This window comes from Muntiacus reevesi, chromosome 1 (genome assembly GCF_963930625.1).
Source record: "Muntiacus reevesi chromosome 1, mMunRee1.1, whole genome shotgun sequence".
Taxonomy (NCBI): domain Eukaryota; kingdom Metazoa; phylum Chordata; class Mammalia; order Artiodactyla; family Cervidae; genus Muntiacus; species Muntiacus reevesi.
In genome coordinates this window covers 65,316,843-65,342,520 of record NC_089249.1, presented here as the reverse complement: position 1 = coordinate 65,342,520, position 25,678 = coordinate 65,316,843, and positions in this window count along the sequence as shown.

Here is a 25,678-nt window from a genome sequence, read left to right as displayed (position 1 = left end):
ACCACTTGTTAAAGAGAATGTCTTTTTTCCATTGTATGTACTTGCCTCCTTTGTTGAAGATAAGGTGTCCTTAGGTGTGTGGATTTATCTCTGGGCTTTCTATTTTGTTCCATTGATCTGTATTTCTGTCTTTGTGCCAGTACCATACTGTCTTGATGACTGTAGCTTTGTAGTAGAGCCTGAAGTCAAGCAGAGTGATTCCTCCAGTTCCATTCTTCTTTCTCAAGATTGCTTTGGCTATTCAAGGTTTTTTGTATTTCCATACAAATTGTGAAATTATTTGTTCTAGTTCTCTGAAAAATATGGTTGGTAGCTTGATAGGGATTGCATTGAATCTGTAGATTGCTTTGGCTAGTATACTCATTTTCACTACATTAATTCTTCTAATCCATGAACATGGTATATTTCTCCATCTTTTTGTGTCCTCTTTGATTTCTTTCACCAATGTTTTATAGTTTTCTTTATGTAGGTCTTTTGTTTCTTTAGGTAGATGTATTCTTAAGTATTTTATTCTTTTCATTTCAATGGTGAATGGAATTGTTTCCCTAATTTCTGTTTTCTCATTGTCAGTGTATAGGAATGCAAGGGATTTCTATGTGTTAATTTTATATCCTGCAATTTTACTATATTCATTGATTAGCTCTAGTAATTTTCTGGTGGAGTCTTTAGGGTTTTCTATGTAGAGGATCATGTCATCTGCAAACAGTGAGAGTTTTACTTCTTTTCCAATCTGGATTCTTTTTATTTCTTTTTCTGCTCTGATTGCTGTGGCAAAAGCTTCCAAAACTATGTTGAATAGTAATGGTGAGAATGGGCACCCTTGTCTTGTTCCTGACTTTAGGAGAAATGCTTTCAGTTTTTCACCATTGAGGATAATGTTTGCTGTGGGTTTGTATATATATAGCTTTTATTATGTTGAGGTATGTTCCTTCCATTCCTGCTTTCTGGAGGGTTTTGTGTTTTTTTTTTTTATCATAAATGGATGTTGAATTTTGTCAAAGGCTTTCTCTGCATCTATTGAGATAATCATAAGGCTTTGAAAGGTTGTCACTGAATCATGCAAAGACGCTGGGGTTCTTGGCCTCTGGAGGAGAAGTGTTCAATATGGGGCCAGAGACGAGGCTGAATCACTCAGTGCTTTTGTGTAATAAAGTTTTATTAAAGTATAAAGGAGATAGAGAAAGCTTCTGACATAGGCATCAGAAGGGGGTAGAAAGAATACCCCCTTGCTAGCCTTAGCACTGGAATTATATACTCTCAAATTAGTTGTTACAGTGAATCAAAAGAATGTCTGGACGTTGTAAAGCCCTCACCAGACCCGCTCCCACGATTTGCATTCTGAGATGACAGGATTCGCCAGGAGGCTTTCCAGAGACGGTCCTCAAGCAGGATATATTACTGTTATATAATCCTAAGGAATGGGGGGGGGGGGGAGTTTGTCCTTTCTTCCTCCTTGAGAGGTCCAGACCCCTCTCCCCATGGGGACCCCTAGACTTCTTATCAACCTGCCTAGGAATTGACTCTCTCAGTGTTTATCTTTCAATTTGTTAATATGGTGTATTACGTTGATTGATTTGTGGATGCTAAAGAATCCTAGCATCCCTGGGATAAAGCCCACTTGGTCATGATGTATGATCTTTTTAACATGCTGTTGGATTATGATTGCTAGAATTTTGTTAAGGATTTTTGCATCTATGTTCATCAGTGATATTGACCAGTAGTTTTCTTTTTTTGTGGCATCTTGGTCTGGGTATGGTATTAAGGTGATGGTGGCCTCATAGAATGAGTTTGAAAGTTTACCTTCCTCTGCAATTTTCTGGAAGAGTTTGAGTAAGATAGGTGTTAGCTCTTCTCTAAATTTTTGGTAAAATTCTGCTGTGAAGCTGTCTGGTCCTGGGCTTTTGTTTGCTGGAAGATTTCTGATTAGTTTCAATTTCTGTGCTTGTGATGGGTCTGTTAAGATTTTCTATTTCTTTCTAGTTCAGTTTTGGAAAGTTGTACTTTTCTAAGAATTTGTCCATTTCTTCCAAGTTGTCCATTTTATTGGCATATAGTTGCTGATAGTAGTCTCCTATAACCCTTTGTATTTCTGTGTTATCTGTTGTGATTTCTCCATTTTCATTTCTAATTTTGCTGATTTGATTCTTCTCTGTTTGTTTCTTGATGAATCTGGCTAATGGCTTGTCAATTTTATTTATCTTCTCAAAGCTTTTAGCTTTGTTGATTTTTGCTATGGTCTCTTTTGTTTCTTTTGCATTTATTTCTGTCCTAATTTTTAAGATTTCTTTCCTTCTACTAACCCTGGGATTCTTCATTTCTTCCTTCTCTAGTTGCTTTAGGTGTAGAGCTAGGTTTTTTTTATTTGACTTTTTTCTTGTTTCTTGAGGTAAGCCTGTAATGCTATGAACCTTCCCCTTAGCACTGCTTTTACAGCGTCCCATAGGTTTTGGGTTGTTGTGATTTCATTTTCATTCATTTCTATGCATATTTTTATTTCTTCTTTTATTTCTTCTATCATTTGTTGTTTATTCAGAAGCGTGTTGTTTAGCCTCCATATGTTTGAATTTTTAGTAGTCTTTTTCTCCTGTAATTGAGATCTAATCTTACTGCATTGTGGTCAGAAAAGATGATTGGAATATTTTAAATATTTTTGAATTTACCAAGGCTAGATTTATGGCCCAGGATGTGATCTATCCTGGCGAAGGCTCCATGTGCACTTGAGAAAAAGGTGAAGTTCATTGTTTTGGAATGAAATGTCCTATATATATCAATTAGGACCAGCTGGTCCATTGTGTCATTTAAAGTTTGTGTTTCCTTGTTAATTTTCTGTTTAGTTGATCTATCCATAGGTGTGAGTGGTGTATTAAAGTCTCTCACTATTATTGTGTTATTGTTAATTTCCCCTTTCATACTTGTTAGTGAGAGGGTAACAGGCAGGAAGGCCAGAGGTCTCCAAACGGAGGAAATAGGCTGCAAGTGTCAGACATTTTTAGCTCTCTTAAGGGGCAGGAGGAAACAAACGAGTGACATTTTTTTCCTTTTCTATACAAATTTAAAAGGAGGTTTCTCTTAAAATACTGTGTTGCCATGACACCTGGTTTCACCTGAAGCTAACTATTCTCAGACCTTAAGTTAACCAATACTTTTTTCTTATGGAAATGTTTGTCTTAAGCTATGTTAATGTGCCATACATTTACCCCAGACTCTGTCTTCAAGTCGGTTCCGCCTAATGGCTCAGAAACTCCTTGACAAACCAATATGTTATACTCAGATATTGTTCCCCTTGGACTGCAAGGAGATCCAACCAGTCCATCCTAAAGGAGATCAGTCCTGGGTATTCATTGGAAGGACTGATGCTGAAGCTGAAACTCCAGTACTTTGGCCACCTCATGCGAAGAGTTGACTCATTGGAAAAGACCCTGATGTTGGGACAGATTGGGGGCAGGAGGAGAAGGGGACAACACAGGATGAGATGGTTGGATGGCATCACCAACTCAATGGATATGGGTTTGAGTAAACTCCGGGAGTTGGTGATGGACAGGGAGGCCTGGTGTGCTATGATTCATGGGGTCGCAAAGAATCAGACACAACTGAGCAACTGAACTGAACTGAATCTATGTAAACAAAACTATTTGTATGGCAATCTGCCCTTCTACAAGATTCAAGTCAATTGTTTTATGGCCTGGGATGAATCCTCTGGTGTCAAGATTATCCAAAATGCATCTTGTGGATGAGGGGCCTGGTGCCCTTCTGAGTTTTAAGACGTTCCTTTCTTTTCATTAACAGACTGCTAGTGACTCTATAACATCCAGCTGAAGACTAGCATGTGGGTACTCTTTCTGCCCCATTCTGATGCCTATGTCAGAAGCTGTCTCTATCTCCCTTATACTTTAATAAAACTTTATTACACAAAAGCTCTGAGCAATCCAGCCTCAGTCTGGCCCCAGATTGAATTCGTCTCCTCTGGAGGCCAAGAATCTTGGCATCTTATCATTCAGCAACAACCTTTCATTAGCATTTGCCTTACATATTTTGGTCCTCCTATGTTGGGTGCATATATATTTATAATTGTTATATCTTCTTCTTGGATTGATCCTTTGATCATTACGTAGTGTCCTTCTTTGTCTCTTTTCATAGACTTTATTTTAAAGTCTATTTTATCTGATATGAGTATCGCTACTCCTGCTTTTTTTTTTTTTTTTTTTTTGGTGTCCACTTGCATGAAATATCTTTTTCCAGCCCTTCACTTTCAGTCTGTATGTGTCCCTTGTTTTGAGGTGGGTCTCTTGTAGACAGCACATATAGGGGCCTTGTTTTTGTATCCATTCAGTCAGCCTTTGTCTTTCAGTTGGGGCATTCAACATATTTACATTTAAGGTAATTATTGATAAGTATGGTCCCCTTGCCATTTGCTTTGTTGTTTTGGGTTTGTGTTCATACAACCTTTCTGTGATTCCTGTCTAAAGAAGATCCTTTAGCATTTGTTGAAGAGTTGGTTTGGTGGTGCTGAATTCTCTCAGTTTTTGCTTGTCTGTAAAGCTTTTGAATTCTCCTTCATATCTGAATGAGATCCTTGCTGGGTACAGTAATCTGGGTTGTAGGTTTTTCTCTTTCGTCACTTTAAGTATGTCCTGTCATTCCCTTCAGGCCTAAAGAGTTTCTATTGAAAGATCAGCTGTTATCCTTATGGGAATCCCATTGTGTGTTATTTGTTGTTTTTCCCTTGCTGCTTTTAATATTTGTTCTTTGTGTTTGGTCTTCATTAATTTGATTAATATGTGTCTTGGGGTGCTTTGCCTTGGGTTTATCCTGTTTGGGACTGGGTTTCTTGGACTTGGGTGCTTATTTCCTTCCCCAATTTAGGGACATTTTCAACTATTATCTCCTCAAGTATTTTCTCGTGGCCTTTCATTTTGTGTTCTTCTTCTGGGACTCCTATGATTCGAATGTTGGGGTGTTTCACATTGCCCCAGAGGTCGCTGAGGTTGTCCTCATTTCTTGTAATTCTTTTTTCTTTTTTCCTCTCTGCTTCATTTATTTCTATCATTCTATCTTCTACCTCACTTATCCTATCTTCTGCCTCCATTATTCTACTGTTGGTTCCCTCCAGAGTGTTTTTTAATCTCAGTTGTTGCATTATTCATTATTAATTGACTTTTTTATTTCTTCTATGTCCTTGTTAAACATTTCTGGCATCTTCTCAATCCTTCTCTCCAGGCTATTTATCTGTAACTCCATTTTGCTTTCAAGATTCTGGATCATTTTTATTATCATTATTCTAAATTCTTTTTCAGGTAAACTCCCTATCTCCTCCTCTTTTGTTTGGTTTGGTGGGAATTTATCAAGTTCCTTTACCTGCTGAGTATTTCTCTGCCTTTTCATCTTGTTTAGATTGCTGTGTTTGGGATGGCCTTTCTGTATTCTGGCAGTTTGTGGTTTCTCTTTATTGTGGAGATTCCTCCCTGTGGGTGGGGTTGGACAAGTGGTTTGTCAAGGTTTCCTGGTTAGGGAAGCTTGCATCAGTGTTCTGGTGGGTGGAGCTGGATTTCTTCTCTCTGGAGTGCAATGAAGTGTCCAGTAGTGAGTTTTGAGATGTCTATGGGTTTGGTGTGACTTACGGCAGCCTGCATATTGAAGCTCAGGGCTATGCTCCTGCATTGCTGGAGAATTTGCGTGGTATGTCTTGCTCTGGAACTTATTGGCTCTTGGGTGGTGCTTGATTTCAGTGTCAGTATGGAGGTTTTTGCATGATCTCTTATCAATTAATGTTCTCTGGAGTCAGGAGTTCTCTGGTGATCTCAGGTTTGGGGCTTAAGCCTGCCTCTGGATTTCAGTAGCCTCAAGGGTGCTCCATCCATATAGCACCAATAATAAGACTTCTAGGTTAATGGTGAAAATATTCTCCACAGTGAGAGACACCCTGAGAGGTTCACAGAGAAGAAGTTCTACATGGAGAAGAGAAGAGGGAGGAGGGAGGTAGAGGTGACAAGGAGAAGAAGAAGGGGAATCAAAAGGGCAGAGAGCAATCTAGCCAGTAAACAATCCCCTATGTGCTCTCCACAGTCCGGAACCCTCAGAGAGGTTCACAGAGTTACATAGAGAAGAGAAGAGGGAGGGGAGATAGAGGTGAGCAGGAGGAGAAAAGGGGGAATAAAAAGGAGAGAGATAGATCTAGGCAGTGCTCTATTCCCTAAGTGTTCTCCACAGCCCGGAACACCCACAGAGATTCACAGAGTTGGATTGAGAAGAGAAGGGGGAGGGAGGAGATAGAGATGACCTCCTATCAAAGAAAATGGGCCGCTTTTCTGGGTGCCTGATGTCCTCTGCCACTGCTCAGAAGTTGTTTTTTGGAGTTTTCTCACCGTTCAAATGTTCTTTTGATGAATTTGTGGGGGAGAAAGTGGTTTCTCTGTCCTAATCCTCCGCCATCTTCCCTTCCCCCTGAAGTGGGTTTCTTATAGATAGCATATATATGGGTCTTGTTTTTGTATCCATTTAGCCAGTCTGTTGGAGCATTTAATCCATTTACATTTAAAGTAATTGTTTATATAAATGTTTCTATTGCCATTTTCTTAATTGTTTTGGGTTTGTTTCTGTAGGTTTTTTCTCCTCTTGCATTTCCTGACTATATAAGTCCCTTTAACATTTGTTGTAAAGCTGGTTTGGTGGTACTAAATTCTCTTAACTTTTGCTTGTCTGTAAAGTTTTTGATTTCTCCATCAATTTTGAATGAGATCTTTTCTGGGTATAGTAATCTTGGTTGTAGATTGTTCTCTTTCAATAGTTTAAATATATCCTGTCATTCCCTTCTGGCCTGCAGAGTTTCAGCTGAAAGATCAGCTGTTAAACATATGGGGTTTTCCTTGTATGTTACTTGTTGCTTTTCCCTTCCTGCTTTTCATATTCTTTCTTTGTGTTCAATCTTTGTTAGTTTGATTACCATGTGTCTTGGCATGTTTCTCCTTGGGTTGTTCCTTAATGGGACTCTCTGTGCTTTTAGGGTTGATTGACTATTTCTTTTCCCATGTAGGGGAAATTTTCAACAATAATCTCTTCAAAAAATTTCTCACACCTTTTCTTATTTTCTCCTTCTTCTGGGACCCCTATAATTTGGATGTTGTTGTGTTTAATATTGTCCCAGAGGTCCTTGAGACTATCCTCAGTTCTTTTCATTATTTTTCTTTTATTCTGCCCTTCAGAAGTTATTTCCACCATTCTAGCTTCCAGCTCACTTATCCATTCTTCTGCCTCAGATTCTGCTATTGATTCCTTCTAGAGTATTTTTAATTTCAGTAACTGCCTAGTCTCTGTTTGTTTATTCTTTATAGTCTTTGTTAATTGGCTCTTGCACTTTTTCCATTCTAGCTTTGAAGTTTTGGATCATTTGTATTATCATTATTCTGAATTCTTTTTCAGGTAGTTTGCCTATGTCATCTTCATTTATTTGAACTTGTCTGTTTCTAGATTGTTCCTTCACTTGTGCAGTATTACCCTGACTTTTCTTTCTTTCTTTTTTTTTTTTTTATAACTTTTTGTGTTTGAGGTCTAATATTCCAGGGCTTCCCTAATAGCTCAGTTGGTAAAGAATCCATCTGCAATGTGGGGGACCTGGGTTCAATCCCTGGTCTGGCTGGGGAGATCCCCTGGAGAAGGGAACGGCTCCCACTCCAGTATTCTGACCTAGAGAATTCCATGGACTGTATAGTCCATTGGGTCGCAAAGACTCGGACACAACTGAGCAACTTTCACTTCACTTTTCACTGCATTCCAAGGCTTTGAGGTTGAATTATTTCTTCCTTTTGGCTTCTGCCCTCATAAGTTTGGTCCAGTGTATTGTGGAGCTGTATAGGTGTGACTTGTGCTTGAGATCTGATGGGAGGAGGTGAGTTTGTTTTTGGTTTTGGTTTTTTCTTGCTTCCTCTGATGGGCAGGGTTCTGTGAGGTGGGAATCCTGTCTGCTGATGGTTTGTCTGTTTGTTGCTTGGATGAGGCGTCCTGCACGTGGTGCTGCTGGCAGTTGGGTGATGCCAGGTCTTGTGTACAAGTGGTCGCCTTTGTGGGAATTCTCACTAATTGATACTCCCTAGGGTTAGGCCTTCTCTGGTAGCCTAGGGTCTTGGAGTCAGGGCTCCCACACCAAGGCCTCAAGGATTGCTCTCTGGCCAGGGAATGGAGATTCCACAGGTGGTTTTTTATGGGATTAAATGGGATTAAAACAAATACACAAATATGAGAAACAAATGACACACCCCCGACAAATGGCAATTACAGAACCAGGCAAATAATAACTAAAATAATGGACTATACACATATACATATACTCCCATAAACCAAACCAAAACAGACAAAAAAAAAATAATAACATACAATAGATTAACCTGGTGAACAAAGGAAACCAAAAGTGATTCCTCCAGTTAAAAACAAAACTAACTAGAGCACAAATTGGAAAACAAAACTAAAGCAAGATGCGACCTGGGGGATAAAGCAATGAAAACAAAACAAACAAACATGGTGAGGAAGAGAGAAAAAAGAAAGAGTAGAAACACAAAGCTAAATAGAGGTATATAAAGGCTTATATATATTAAAGATTAATTACAATGGGAAAAGAACAGTAGGAAAAGCAAACAAAAAAATAAATGTAGAAAAAGTAATAGATTTTTTTAATGCAAGAATTAAAATGCTTTTAAAAAGAAGAAAAGAATAAAGGAAAACCCCACACAACTGCAAAAAGCCCAACATAGAGATAGAAGTATATAAAAGAAACAGAAAGTGTGACTGGAAAAAAAAATTCTCAAAAACTTAAATAGATGTAATAGTACTAATAAAATCAACAACTGCAACAACATAGAGGGGAAAGGGGGAGGAGGGAAAGAAAAATTAAAAATCCAGAGGCAACTATAGAACAAGTCAAAATATAAGAATAATAAAAGTTTTTCTTCAGTCTCTGCTGTCAGCATCCTTCCCCTCGCTGGGAGTCACAGTCTACCTCACCTCCCTAGGATGCCCTCCAACACTGGGCTGGTCTCTGGACCTGCTGTGGGGGCAGCTCAGACTCTAATCTGGACCTACTCCTGTGTGTTCTTGCCTCCAAAGTCCACACTGTCAGAACTAGTGCATTTTCTTTTGTGGGAGCTCTCATTGTCCTTTAATATATTCCATAGATAGAGCCTGCCTAATTGATCAGGTGGATTTAATCTATAGCTTGTACAGCGGGTTGGGAAGGTTTTGGGTCCTCTTCCTTAAGCACACTGCCCTGGGTTTCAACTGTGGTTTTATCTCCTCTTCTGTGAGTCGTCCACAGGGATTTGCTCCTGAGGCTGCCCTGGAGGCCTTGGGTCTGCTCCAGTGAGGGCCAGGTGTGGAGGTGCCACAGCTGCTTGGGTCTCAGGAGCCCTGGCAGCACCAGGCATTCAGGGGAGCTGGTGACAAGGGCGTGCTCTAGAAGGGTACGGCAACCCACTCCACTATTCTTGCCTGGAGAGTCCCATGGACAGAGAAGCCTAGCAGGCCACAGTCCACAGGGTCACAAAGAGTCAGAAATGACTGAAGCAATGCCACATGCACAAGTGCAGAATTCTTTCTAGCCTCTGGCAGCTCTGTCCCACCGAGGGTCAAGCATAGAGGTGGCGTGGTTGCTTGGATCACAGCCTCTGGCAACACCGGTTACACAGGTGTGCCGGTGACTATTGTCACAGGATATATGGTGCTATTAGGGCTTTTTCTAGCCTATGGCAGCTCTGCCGCAGTGAGGATTAAACATGAAGGTGGTGCAGCTGCTTGGGTCGTGGGGTCCCTGGCAGTGCCAAATGTGCAGGGACACCAACTACCTCAGCTGCAGGAGCTATAGCCCTAACAGAATCTTTCTAGCCTCTAGCAGCTGGAGATCAGAAGGCCTTTTTAGCTGGTCCTTCTCTGTTGCTCAATACATCAGGTACCTAAGGAGGCCCCCTGGCTGGGGTCCTACTCTGTTGCTTGGCGGTCAGGTGCTTAAAGGGCCAGCCTCTCTATTGTTCAGCTGTCAGTGCTGGCGTGTGGGGAGACAGAGGCTATAGTGATGACTCCATTCCCTACATGACTCAGCAGTACCGCCTTGCCTCCGTGGCTGCCTGGTTTTCCTCCACAGGCATTGCCCACCACAGTCTCCTCCCTCATAGTCCCTTGGGCCGTCTCCTCACAGTCAACAGCAGACCGCATCCTGGGGTTGTTCCACAATCCCTACACTCCAGCTCCCAGTCACTGTGCCTTCTAGCGGACCCATGTCCCTGTCCACGGTATCTCTGGCGGTGGCAAGGATTGTCTGTGTGATTCTCATTCCATTGTTGCAGCTCAGCTGCGTCTCTCTCAGCCTCAAATGTTTCTCTTCTGTCCCAAACAATTGCCCCAATGTGGGGATCAGACCTCTGCTTCAGATCAGACCTCCAGTCCTACTAACTCTCCTCTTTTCCCCCCTACTTCCTTCATCCTACCAAATTTTGTGTGATTCTATATATTCTTTTCTGGTGGTCAGGTACTCCTGCCTGCTCTCAGCAGGTATTCTGCAAACTCTTTTGTTTCTGAAGGTGTATTCCTGATTATCCATGGAGAGAGATGTAGTCCGTGTCCACCTACACCTCCACCATCTTGTTCTCATCACTAGTTTGTTTTTTATATACGTGAGTCTGTTTCTGTTTTTCTATACATTCATTTCTCTTATTTTTTAGATTCCATATATAAATGATATCCTAGAGTATTTGTCTTTCTCTGATTTATTTCACTACTATAATATTCTCTGGGCTTCTCTGGTGGCTCAGCATTAAAGAATCCACCTGCAATGCAATAGACACAGGTTTGATCCCTGAGTCAGGAAAATACACTAGAGAAGGAATGACAACCCACTCCAGTACTCTTGTCTGAGAAATCCCATGGGAAGAGGAACCAGGCAGGCTAGAACCCATGGGGTTGCAAAGAGTCAGACACAACTTAGCGACTAAACAATAATAGCAACACAATATTCTCTGGGTCCATCCACAGTACTGCAAATGACAGGATTTCATTCTTTTTATGGATGAGTAATATTCCATTATGTGTGCATATGTATGTATATATATGTGCATGTGTGTGTGTGTTAATATCTCCATCCATTAATCTGTTGATGGACAGTTGGTTTGCTTCTATATCTTGGCTATCATAAACAGAGGTACTATGAATACTGAGGTGCATATATCCTTTCAATTTAGTGTTTCCTTTTTTTCTGTATATATAACCAATATGGAATTGCTGGATCATATGGTGATTCAATTTTCAGTTTTTTAGAAACTCTCATACTTTTTTCCATAATGGCTGCACCAGTTTATACTCTCACTAATGGTGTAGAAGTGTTCCCTTTGGTCCACATCCTTATCAACATTTATTTATAGACTTTTTTATAACAGACATTCTGACAGGTGTGAGGAGGTATCTTGTTTTGATTTGCTTTTCTCTGATGATTCACAATGTTGATGATCTTTTCATGTGCCTATTGGCCATGTCTTCTTTGGAAAAATGTCTGCTCAGGTCTTCTGCCATTTTTGGGGGGGGGGTAATCTTTCTGATGTGGAGTTATACGAGCTGTTATATGAACTGTTTATATATTTTGCAAGTATTTTTTCCCATTCTGTAGGTTGTCTTTTTGTTTTGTTGATGGCTTCCTTTGCTGAGCAGAAGCTTTTATGTTTAATTAAGTCACATTTATTTATTTTCCCTTGAAGACAGTTCCCCAAAAATATTGCTACAATTTATGTTGAAGAGTGTTCTTTGTTCTTTTCTACACTTTTTATGGTTTAAGGTCTTACATTTAGGTCTTTAATCCACTTTGAGTTTATTTTTGTACATTATACAAGGAAATACTGGTCTTCCCTGGTAGCTCAGCTGGTAAAGAATCCACCTGCAAAGCAGGAGACCCCAGTTCGATCCCTGGGTTGGTAAGATCCCCTGGAGGAGGGCATGGCAACCCACTCCAGTACCCTTGCCTGGAGAATCCCCATGGAGAAAGGAGCCTGGTGGGCTACAGTCCATAGGGTCACAAACAGTCCATGTGGTCACAGCACAAAATATTATAAACTCATTGTTTTAGATGTTGCTCTCTAGTTTTCCGCACCACTTACTGAAGAGACTGTCTTTTTTCCATTGTATATTCTTGCTCCCTTTGTCATAGATTAACTGACCATAGGTACATGGGTTTGTTCCTGGGTTCTCTATTCTGTTCCATTGATATATGTGGCTGTTTATGCTCCAGTACCACGGTGTTTTGATTACCATAACTTTGTGGTATAATCTGAAGTCTGGGAGGTTTATACCTCCAGCTTTATTCTTTTTTTTCTCAGGATTGCTTGGACAATTTAGAGTTTTTTCAGTTTGGGTTTCCACAGAATTTTAGGATTATTTGTTCTACTTCTATGAAAAAATGTCATGGGGTATTTTGATAGGGATTGCATTGTATGTAGATTGCTTTGGGTAAGTATGGCCATTTTAACAATATTAATTCTTCCAGCCCAAGAGCACGAAATATTTTTCCATTAATTTGTATCATTTTCAATTTTTTTCATCAATTTTTTATGGTTTTTAGAATACAGGTCTTTTACTTCTTTGGTTAAGTTTGTGTGTTAGTTGCTTAGTTGTGTTTGACTTTTTGTGACCCCATGGACTGTAAACCACCAGGCTCCTCTGTCCTTGTGATTCTCCAGGCAAGAATACAGGAGTGGATTGCCATTTCCTTCTCCAGGGGATCTTCCTGACCCAGGGATTAAACCCAGGTCGCCTGCATTGCAGTCAGTTTCTTTACCATCTGAGCTAAGGAAGTCCCTGGTTAAGTTTATTCCTGGGTATTTTAGTCTTTCTGGTGTGATTTTAAATGAGATTTAAAAATCTATTCTCTGATGGTTCATTATCAGTGTATAGAAAAGTAGATTTCTGTATATAAATCCAGTATCCTGCAATTTTGCTGAATTAGTTTATTAGTTCTAATAGTTTTGGGGTGTAGATTTTGGGGTTTTCTATATAAAGTATCAAGTCTACTGCAAAAGCAACACTTTTACTTCTTCCTTTTCAATTTGGATGTCTTTTCTTTCTCTTTCCAGTCTTGTGTACTGTAACTAGGACTTCCAATACTATGTTAAATAGAATTGGTGAGAGTAGGCATCCTTGTCTTGTTCCTGAATTTAGAGAAAAGGCTTTCAGCTTTTCACCATTGAACACAATGTTAGCTGTGGGTTTGTCAAAAATGACCTTTATTATGTTGAGATATGGCAACCCACTCCAATATTTCTGCCTGTACAGAGGAGCCTGGAGGTTTACAGTCCATGGGGATGCAAAAAGTCAGACACAACTCAGTGACTAAACAACAACAACAATTTTCCTTTTATATTCACTTTCTGGAGAGTTTTTATCATGGATGTTTAATCTTGTCAAATGCTTTCTCTGTGTCTATTGAAATGATCATGTGATTTTTATTATTCCTTTTGTTAATGTGGTACGTGTGTGTGTGTTAGTAGTTCAGTTGTATTCAACTCCCTGCAGCCCCATGGACTATAGCCCACCAGGCTACTCTGTCCATGAAATTTTCTAGGTGAGAATACTGGAGTGGGTTGCCATTTCCTCCTCTAAGGGATCTTCCCAACCCAGGGTTCAAACCCACATCTCCTGTGTCTCCTTCACTGGCAGGCAGATTCTTTATCACTGACCCACCTGGGAAGCCCAATGTGGTGCATAACATTGACTGATCTGTGAATGTTGAATCATCCTCGTAGCCCTGAAATAGATCCAATTTGATCATGGTGTATGAGTCTTTTTATATATTGCTGAATTTGGTTTGCTAATATCTTTTTTTTGGGGGGGGGGGGGGAGCTGTGCTAGGTCTTCATCGCTTTTGCACAGGCTTACTTCAGTTGTGACAAGCAGGGGTTGCTCTTCATTGCGGGACACGGGCTTTTCACTGCAGTGGCTTCTCTTATTCCGGAACACAGGCTTAGTAGTTGTAGCATGGGTGCTTCAGTAGTTGTGGCTTGCAGGCTCTAGAACATGGGCTCAGTAGTTGTGGTATAGGGACCTGGTAACTCCATAATATGTGGAATCTTCCCGCACCAGGGATCAAACCCATTGTCCCCTTCATTGGCAGCTGGATTCCTACCACTGAGCCACAAGGAAAGTCCCTACTAATATCTTCTTGAGGATTTTTACATCTATATTTATCAAAGATACTGACCTATAATTTTTTTGTAGGGTGTTTTTCTGGTTTTGATATTATGGTAATAGTGTTCTCATAGAATGAATTTAGGAGTGTTCCCTTCTCTTCAAATTTTTTGAATAGTTTGAGAAGAATAGGTATTAGCTCTTTACATGTTTGGTATTATTCCACAGTGAAACCATCCAGCCCTGGACTTTTGTTTCCTCAGAGTTTTTATTACAAATTCAATTCTACTAACAGTGATCAGACTGTTCAAATTGTTTCTTCTTGACTCAGTTTTGGCAGGCTGTATACTCAAGCAATATCAAGGAGTCAAGCCTATGTAACATTAGACTAGAGAGGAAATGATAAAGGGCTTTGGATGTTAAGTAATTCCCAAAAGGAGACAATTTTAGGTGGCAAATGCACTAACATCGATTATTATATTAGTTACAGCAAAGAACTTTAACTAGCATGTGAAACCCAGGCCATTCCTAGGACAAGTAAAACTAAAAGGGGTGGTGTGGTTTAAATTAAAATAATAATAAAGAAACAGTGAAGGTAAAACTTGAACATTACAAAGGTGGTAAGAAGATTGAAGATTAGCAAAAGCTGCTATCTGTGACTAGGAGGCACTCTGTAACTTTAAGCAGGTACACACCTGAGATCGACAGTTCAGGAAGAGTGCTTTAGTAGTAATGTGGAAGCTGGACAGGAAAGTGATGGGATTTCAGGCAGGCAGGGAGAATGCTGCAGAAATCTCAAGTGGGGCGGGAAGGAGAAGAGGGTACATGCAATGGAGGAGAGGACTCAGTCGATGTGATAGCTATTTAGAAGGTAGAAGACATATATGATACCAAGCATCTGGCTGGATGACTGGGCAGATGACAGGACCATTCTAATATATCAAATACAAGAGGAGAAAAATTGGGAGGAATGGTGTTCCATGTTCACCACCAGCAGGGTATTAATTTTCAAGAACAGCCAGCAGTTCACAGACTGTGAATACATACTCAGACACCAACTTGAATATTCAAAACTCGGAACTTGGGAAAGCAGATGCCCAGTTCAGTGACTTCCGGCCTTAAATGCTGAGAAAGGAATTAAGAGGGCTAAATGTTCCTCTTCTTCCTGATGACATAATGGAGTTCTATCTCACAGGCCCAGCAGATGGCTTGCTGGAAGTGAGGGGCTATTAATTAAGGTGCGTAGTCTAGCTGACACCCAATAGCACTACTGTGTCCTCTGGCACACAGAAGTTCATGTCTCTGACATAAAGGGCAGAAATTGAATGCCATGCAATCTGAGCACATGAGCATGAGCTCCCCTGAACATTGTCCACATCCCTGGGCACAAACCAGGTAGAATCCATGTCTGCACATTCAGTCCCTGCAGCGTGCAGAAACCTAACACCTTTCTCCACCCACCTCCAGTGCCACCAGGAAATTAACACTCCCCCAGATATTGGGTCATAATTAAACTGAACAAAAAGACAGCTGCTCCTACTTTTCTTTTTTAATCACCAACATGCAGCCCTAGGGATTACTAGCTTTTGGGTGATTTAAGGAAGATTACTCTTTCATTAGTGTCTGGAGTCAGTTCCAAATCAATCATAAGAGCCTTTTAAGATACCTTTCCATAACAACAGCTCATCCTTTTCCATATGTGAAAGGTTAGATTTTATAAAGTCACTGACAATCTATTTGTCAGACCGCTAAATATCTTATTTTTCATTGAAAACTTCTCTCAAAAATTAATTTGGTCCTGAGTTTTTAGGTGTCCATGAGAATGTCATTCTAAATTCTCAATTGAGTTTCTAACAATAATGAGAAGGAACAGCACTGGGATAAGAATATGACTGTTCTCCATGTGGACAAAGTAAAAAGACCCTTGACTTCCCCCATAGATAGCCACTGTGCATCTGCCAAGCCCTCACGCAGTTAAACCAAGGAACATCGACACTCTAACATGAATGAAGGGCAGGCACATCAGAGACTAGGGAAATGGAAATGCACATGTCAATCCAGAGGCATCAAAAGACATTTTAAACTCTGTGTGGGAATAAACAAAATATGTCTATAAGCCAAAGTGACCCACTTGTGACCTTATATGCCTATTTGTACTTTCATTCCTTTAGCAAATATTTCTTAAATGTCTATTCTCTGTTAGGTGGTGTGCTAAGTGCTAGAGAAAGGGCTGTTAGCTAAAATAAACGCAGCCCATGCTCTCATGGAACTGTTACGGTCTGCTAAGGACAATGGCACTGAGTCAAGGAGGTCAGGGAAGAGCACCCTTGGAAAGCAAAGCCTGCTCTGAAATACAGAGGGTAAGGAAGAAATAACTTGGCTAACAGGAGGAACACAGCATGCACAAAGACCACATGACAAGAAAGAACATGACAGAAAGAGAAACAAATGGAGGCAAAAGGAAGATGAAATGGTAGGTAGAAGCCAGATCATAAACGACAATATATAGTCTTATAGGTCAAAATATGAAGTATTCAATAATCTTAAAAATAATGGGAAAATGCTCTTTTGAAAGATCACAACGGACACTCTGTATGAAATAGATGACTAATAAGAACACAGGAGACTCTAATGCACCACGGCAACCTGAGTAGGCAGGGAGTCTAAGCCGGAGGGAACATATGTAGCTGGTTCACTCTGTTTACGGTAGAAACCAACACAACCTTGTAAGGCAACTATATCCCAATAAAATTTTTTTAAAAAAGATCACTCTGGTTACAATAGAGAGACTATTAGAAGAATGCTAGAATAGATTTGAATAGGCAAATTAGTAGACGGCTTCATTAGTAACTGAGGGCTTCCCCTGTAGCTCAGTCGGTAAAGAATCAGCCTGCAAAGCAGGAGACCCGGGTTCAATTCCTGGGTTGGGAAGATCCCCTGGAGGAGGGCATGGTAACCCACTCCCGTATTCTTTTTTTATTTCATTTATTTTTATTAGGTGGAGGCTAATTACTTTACAATATTGTAGTGGCTTTTGCCATACACTGACATGAATCAGCCATAGATTTACATGTGTTCCCCATCCTGATCCCCCCTCCCACCTCCCTCCCCATCCCATCCCTCTGGGTCTTCCCAGTGCACCAGCCCTGAGAACTTGTCTCATGCATCCAACCTGGGCTGGTGATCTGTTTCACCCTTGATAATATACATGTTTCAATGCTGTTCTCTTGAAACATCCCACCCTCGCCTTCTCCCATAGAGTCCAGAAGTCTGTTCTGTACATCTGTGTCTCTTTTTCTGTCTTGCATATAGGGTTATCGTTATCATCTTCTTAAATTCCATATATATGCGTTAGTATACTGTATTGGTCTTTATCTTTCTGGCTTACTTCACTCTGTATAATTGGATCCAGTTTCATCCATCTCATTAGAACTGATTCAAATGAATTCTTTTTCATGGCTGAGTATTATTCCATGGTGTATATGTACCACAGCTTTCTTATCCATTCATCTGCTGATGGGCATCTAGGTTGCTTCCATGTCCTGGCTATTATAAACAGTGCTGCGATGAAACATTGGGGTGCACGTGTCTCTTTCAGATCTGGTTTCCTCAGTGTGTATGCCCAGGAGTGGGATTGCTGGATCATATGGCAGTTCTATTTCCATTTTTTTTAAGGAATCTCCACACTGTTCTCCATAGTGGCTGTACTAGTTTGCATTCCCAAAAAGTGTAAGAGGGTTCCCTTTTCTACACACCCTCTCCAGCATTTATTGCTTGTAGACTTTTGGATAGCAGCCATTCTGACTGGCGTGTCCACTCAGGTGTTCTCGCCTGGAGAATCCCATGAACAGAGGAGCCTGGCAGGCTACAGTCCATGGGGTCACAAGAGTTGGATACAATTTAGCAACTAAACCACCACTAACTTGGACTATGTGTATTATTTCTCAGAGTCACAAACATCACATTTACTCCCCTGGTTTTTTTGTTCAGTCACAGTCGCTTCTGACTCTTTGTGACCCCGTGGACTATAACACACCAGGCTTCCCTGTCCTTCACCATCTCCCAGACTTTGCTCAAACTCATGTCCATTGAGTTGGTGATGCCATTCAACCATCTTATCCTCTGTCATCCCCTTCTCCTCCTGCCTTCAAACTTTCCCAGAATCACAGTCTTTTCCAATAAGTCAGCTCTTTGCATCAGGTGGCCAAAGTATTGGAGCTTCAGCTTCAGCATCTGCCTTTCCAGTGAATATTCAGGGTTGATTTCCTTTAGGATTGACTGGTTTTATCTCCTTGCTGTTCAAGGGACTCTGAAGAGTCTTCTCCAGCACTACAGTTTAAAGGCATCAATTCTTCAGTGCTCAACTATTTTTATCATCCAGCTCTCATTCCCCTGCTATATAGTGGTAATTTGAATCTAAAATGGTCTCCTTTCATCTTCAAGGAGTACCTCAAGTTCTGGGACTCAAGAATTTGTGACACCAACCTGTGTTTTTTTTTCAATGACTACCATTCTTTCTAGAATTATAGAATTTTCATTTATAGCCAGTTAGCTGGCTTCATTTTTCTATCCTAAGGACCTCACATGTTTTTATTCTTACCTTATTCAGAAACCCAGGATATTGTGAACCATTTCCAGCTGTATCACAGCTTTTGTGAAGTGTGCCAACAGAACTGTATCCAGTGTTTTGGTACAAAAAAACCCATGGGAAGATTTTCTCTGTTTTGTTTATAATACCTTCCCACCAATACCTATAAGGACTCCAAAGTTCCTCTCAAGGTTGCAATAGGCAAGTTGAAGCCCATGAGCATAAACACAATTTGGGTGACTTTACACTGTGTGCTTAGTTTTCTACCACTTTTCTGACCATTCTTAAGATCTGGTTGGATTTTCCTGCACTTTTACATCAGCTCAGAATTTTTACTTTTTAGGTGAAATTTACCTCATTTATAAATTTCTCAATTTTATACTATACTATACTATACTCCTGAGGAATATTTAAGAGAATACCAAAATAGAGCAACCTCAACTTTGATCCTCAATGGACCTCATTATTTGACATACTCCCTTATTTCTCACTTTAATTCCCAAAATACAATGATAATTTATAACAGAAGAGTTTTACTTGCTTGTTTGGAAAATAAAACATTTCTATACAGAAACATATGAGTGGTTTTTCGAGGCATCCCCCATCAGTTGGTTAGCTTATCTAGCCCCTAAATCAAGTTCTTTGATGTTCTATCTAGAGGCCAACATTCTCCCCTTTTTCCTAATTTAGGTTTAGGATAAGTATAACTCCAGAAAACAGAAGTATGACTTCCATGAAACAGTTCAGAAGAAAATAAATTAAAAGTAGGTTTTTATTAATTACCCACTTATGTGTGTATATATATATATATGGCTAATGAGAATTTTAAAACTTTATATATATATATATATATAAAACTAAAAGATGTTTTTAAAATGTACAGCTCAAGTATTTTATCTAAGTTACTAAATATTATGGTACCTTCTAATACTAAATTCCCAAGCAAAAGAATTCTAAGGCCCAATAACTACTCTTTTTATGAGGAAAAATGAAAATAAATTTTACCTTGCATATATAGATATATTCACAACACACAAGTTTTTTTTCTGTTGCATGCAGCTTTGCTATAACTTGAGATATAACTTTGATATAACTTGAGAAAAGAAGCCAAATGAAAAAATAAATGTTGAGGGTAAGCAAAAAATTCAACAACAACAAAAAAACACAGGGAAGGAGGCTAAATAAGGTCATTATTCTTATTAGTCAAAAGCTTAAGCACCATAAAAAGCATGAAAAGGTCATTTGTGACTATGATAGAATCACAAAAGTTGATAGGAAGGCAGTTTTTCTTCCATTCACAGCAAACCAAATAATCTGAACTAGCCTTCATCCTGAGGATAAATAGAAAATCTGAACAAAATGTAATTATCTACTTGAAAGTATTAGAGAGCCAACAAAATGATAAGGATTTATAAAGTCAAGATAGGAAAGAAGACAGACTGGAAAAGTCATTTGACTTTTTTGGAGTGCTTTTTCTGGGAAGGTTTTGCTAATTCCAAAAGGGTCTAGCAAACACTTCTGAAGGCTTCCTGAATCTAGGTCAGGGCAGGGAGACTAGGACACAGGGAGAACAAATAATGGATCCTCCTTTTCTTGGGTTTGGCCTTGAAGATCTGTGCACTGGGAAACGGAGTAAACCAGGAGTAACTTATCTATCAATCACCTTGAAATTACCCTGAGTGCTAGTATTCCAAGCCACTTGACAGAAGCTAATATAAATTATCTCTGGAAGATACAGGCTTCAAATTATTTCCACAGAGCTTTCTGTAAAGCTCTTCCTAGCATGCAATAGTCAGGCAAATAAGGGAAATGCAATGACATGAACAAAACCCGCAAAACCCAAGATACTAGAAAGGGAACTATCGGGGCCTTCAGATAATAGATGCATGGATTCAACAGATACATGCTGACCATTCTCAAGGAGATAAAAGATAGTGTGGGGATTTTTCAGCAGAAAACTGGAAACTATTTAAGTTCTAAATAGAAATTTTTAAACTAAAAATACAACTGAAATTAAGAATTCAATGTGGATAAGTTCAACATAGACGAGAGAGCTGAAGAGCAAATGAACTGGAAGAAGTCATAAGATCATATCTAGAATTAAATATGAAGAAACAAAAGAACTAAAAGCACACAGAAAACAGGGTAAGAGACATAAAGTGAAACTATCACATTAATTACAGTCCAAGAAGGAAAGGAGAAAAATAATGGAAGAGATAAAAGCTAATATTTTTCCAAACTAATGAAAGACATTGAGCTAACAGTTCATGAAGCCCTAAAAATTCTAAAAACATAAAAAGAAATGGACATCTAAGAATGTCATAGTAAAATACTGAGTACAGAGAGGAGGTGGAAAAACCAGATTGCCTTCAAAGATGTACCGATTATCATAAAACTGACTTCTTACTGGACACAACACAAGTAACAGACAATGAAAATTCTGAGAAAGTTGGCAGAGTAGAAAGTACCAGGAATCTGCCTCCCCACCTAGACAACTACACTGGCAGAATGTGTCTGATAAAACTATTTTGGAATTCTGGGGTCTGTTGAAGGCTTGCAACTTTGAGGAGAAGACTTGGACCATAAATGGTGGTTAATAATTGTGGTCAATTTCAGCTCTAAGCACAGTAGCACCTACCCATCACCCATTCCCATCCAACTGGAAGGCAGCCATGCAGGGTTCCTGAAACAGTTTGCACACAGCTTATGGGAGCTAGGGTAGTAAAAAGGACTTAAATATGGATTTGAGCAGGCAGAAGAATCAATGAATTGAATGTAGGACAATGGGAATTATAAAGTCTGGGAAACAGGAAGAAAAAAGATTGAAGAAAAGTGACCAGAGTCTAAGGAACATTTAGGATGCCAGCAAGTGGGCCAACATATGCACTGTAGGTTTCTCAGAAGGAAAAAAGACAAAGGGAAAGAGAAAATATTTGAAAAAATAATGACTGAAAACTTTCCAAATTTCATGAAATACATGAAACATCCAAGCCCAAAAACTCCAAGTAAAGTGCATTCACATAAAGAAACCCACACCAAGACACAAGATAATCAAACTTTCAAAAGCCAAAACAAAGAGCAAATATTGAAAGCAGGAAGAGAGAAGCTAATCATCATAAGGGATTCTCAATAAGACCCTTAATGAGATTTCTCATCTGAAACTTGGAAGGCCCGAAGACAGTAGGCCAAGATAGTTAAAGTACTAAAAGAAAAAACTGCCATCTAAGAATCGCGTTCAGCAAAATCATCCTTCAAAAGTGAGGAAGAAATCAAAACATCCACAGATAAACAAAACCCGAGAGAGTTCATAACTATTAGACCTGCCTACAAAATGTGCTCAAGAGAATCCTGCAAGGAGACCTGAAAAGATACTTGACAACACCTCAAACCCATATGGAAAAATAAAGATCTCAAAAAAAGTAAATACCTAGGCAATTATAAAAAGTAGTTTTATTGTAACAACAGTTTGTAATTGTACTTATTTTCTACATGACTTTAGTGACTAATTCATTTAAAGAAAAAAAAGCAATAATCAACAAAGTATAAAAGACTGTATTATTATGACTTTGGTTTGTAACTCCAAATTTTGTTTTCTACAAAATTTAGGAGAGTAATACATTTCAAAAAATTATTAGTTTATGTTTTCAGGCACACAATAATAAAGGTATAATTTTATGACACTGACAACCAAAAGAAGTGTCGATAAGAACTATAAAGAAATACAGTTTTTATTTGTTATTGAAGGTAAGCTGCCACACACTCAAATTAGAATATATTCAAATTTATACCTTTAGGATGTTAAACATAATGTCCATGGTAACCACAAATAAAACTGCCCAGAATAGGCACCAAAGGAAATCAAGAAGATATTTAAATATTTTACTCCAAAAAATATCAGTTAAACACAAAAGAAGATGAACATGCAGAAAATGAGGGACAATAAAGCTATAGAGCATATAGAAAAGAAACAGTACAATGACAGATGTAAGTCCTCCCTGATAAACAATTATTAATGCTTTAAATGTAAATCCACTAAACTTTCCAATCAAAAGACAAAATTTGGTAGAACGGGTTAAAAAAAAAAGCATGATTCAACTACATGCTATCTACAAGAGACTCAGCTGAAAGCCAAAGTCACAAACAAATGAAAAGTAAAAAGATGAAAAATGATACTTCATGCAAATGGTAATAAGAAAGCAGGAATGGCTATACTCATAGCAGACAAAACAGACTTTAAAGCAAAAAGACAAAGAAGTACATTATATATTAATGAAAGATTTAATACAGCAAGAGATATAACAACCATAAACATTTATGCACATAATGACAAAATGAGTATCTATGAAGCAAAATCTGACACAATTGAAAAAAAAAAAGAATAAACAGTTCTACTATAATAGTTGGAGATTTTAATATCTCACTCAGTAATGAACAGAACAACCAGCCAGAAGATAAGGAAATAGAGGACTTAACACAATAAACTAATGAGATCTAACAGACATGTACAGAACACCAACCAACAACAGCATAAACATTCTTCTCAAATGCACAAGACATCTTCCAAGATAGTCCATATATTAGGCCATGAATTAAGTCTTAATAGATTTTAAAAGACAGATATCATACAGAAGATCTTCTCTGACAAGAACAGGATTAAGTTAGAAATCAATAGCATAAATTAAACTGGAAAATTCAGATTATGGAAATTAAACCAAAAAAATCACTAGAAAATATAAAGAAGAGGCTTGTGGACACAGTGGAAGGAGAGGGTGAGATGAATTGAGAGAGTAGCACTGAAACAAATACATACATTATTATATGTAAAATAGTCAGTGGGAATTTGCTGTATGATGCAGGGAGCTCAAATCTGGTGCTCTGCGACAACCTAAAGGGGTGGGGTGGGGAGGGAGGTAGGAGGAAGGTTCAAGAGGGAGGGGACATATGTATACCTATGGCCGACTCATGTTGCTATATGGCAGAAACCAACACAGTATTGTAAAGCAACTATCCTCTAATCAAAAACAAATTTTAAAAAAGAAAGAAAATCTTTGAAGATGAACAAAAATAAAAACACAACATGCCAAAACTTATGGGATGCATCAAAGGCAATCCTGGAGGAAATGTACACCTATATAAATGCTTACATTAAAAAATGAAAAAGATCTAAAACCAACAGCCTAACTTTACAACTTAAGGAACTAGAAAAAAAGAACTAAACTCAAAGCTAGCTAGTAGTAAAGTAATAAAGTAAACTTAAAATAATAAAGATTAGAGCAGAGATAAATAGAGAATAGAAAAACAATGGAAAAAATCAATGAAACAAAAACAACAGGTCAATATATCTACAAAAGACTGACAAAAAGATCAACAACAAATAAAGATCCATAAGATCAACAAATCTTTAGTTAGATGAACTACGAAAAATAGAGACAACTCAAAATATTAAATATGAAAGTAGATATGAAAGTAGGAGCATTACTACCAATTCTACAGAAATAAAAAGGATTAAGAGAGTACAATGAACAAATATTGGATAACCTAGTTTAAATGAACAAATTTCTAGAAACACAACACTTGGTATTCCTCTACCAAGACTAAGTCACAAATCAATATAAAATCTGAATAGACCTATAGTTAGTAAGGATGTTAAATCAGTAATCAAAAATATTCCCACAAAGAAAAGCCCTGGACATGGGATTCACTATAATTCTACCAAAGATTTAAAGAAAAACTAATTCTTCACAGACTTCCCAAAACTTGAAGAGGAAGGAAGACATCCTAAATCATTCTATGATGCCAAACATACTATTTAAAAAACTAGAGACCAATATTCCTTATGAACGTTGATGCAGAAGTCATCAAAACAAGCAAACAAACAAACAAAAAACCCCAGGAAACCAAATTCAACATCATACTGAAACACAAACACAGGAATACTATGCAGCCATAAAAAAGGAAATCCTGCCATTTATGACAGCATGGGTGGATAAGTGAAGTCAGACAGAAAAAGACAAATACCATGTGATCTCACTTATATGTAGAATCTTAAAAATAAAACTCACAGAAAAAGATTCAGATTTATAGTTACTATTAATAGATTTATAGACAGGGATTGGGAGATGGGAAAACTGGATGAAGGTGGGAAAAAGTTATAAACTTCCAATTAAAAGATAAATAAGTGTTGGGGATATAATGTACAACATGATAACTATAATTGAAACTCTGTATATCTGAAAATTAAGAAGTAAATCCTAAAACTCCTCATCACAAAGGAAAATAAGAGTTTTCTTTTTCTTTTTTTTAATCTATATGAGCTGATAGATGTTAACTTATTGTGGCAATCAATTCAAAATGTATATAAGTCATTATGCTATATGCCTTAAACTTATACAGTACTGTTCTGTCAATTCAGTTCAGTTCAGTCACTCAATTGTGTCCAACTCTTTGTGACCCCATGAATCGCAGCACACCAGGCCTCCCTGTCCATCACCAACTCCCGGAGTCTACCCAAACCCATGTCCATTGAGTCGGTGATGCCATCCAGCCATTTCATCCTCTGTTGTCCCCTTCTCCTCCTGCCCCCAATCCTTCCCAGCATTAGGGTCTTTTCAAATGAGTCAACTCCGCATCAAGTGGCCAAAGTATTGGAGTTTCAGCTTCAACATCAGTCCTTCAAATGAACACCTTGGACCGATCTCCTTTAGGATGGACTGGTTGGATCTCCTTGCAGTCCAAGGGACTCTCAAGAGTCTTCTCCAACACCACAGTTCAAAGCATCAGTTCTTCAGTGCTCAGGTCTCTTCACTGTCCAACTCTCACATCCATACATGACTACTGGAAAAACCATAGCCTTGACTAGACAGACCTTTATTGGCAAAGTAATGTCTCTGCTTTTAAATATGCTATCCAGGTTGGTCATAACTTTCCTTCCAAGGAGTAAGCATC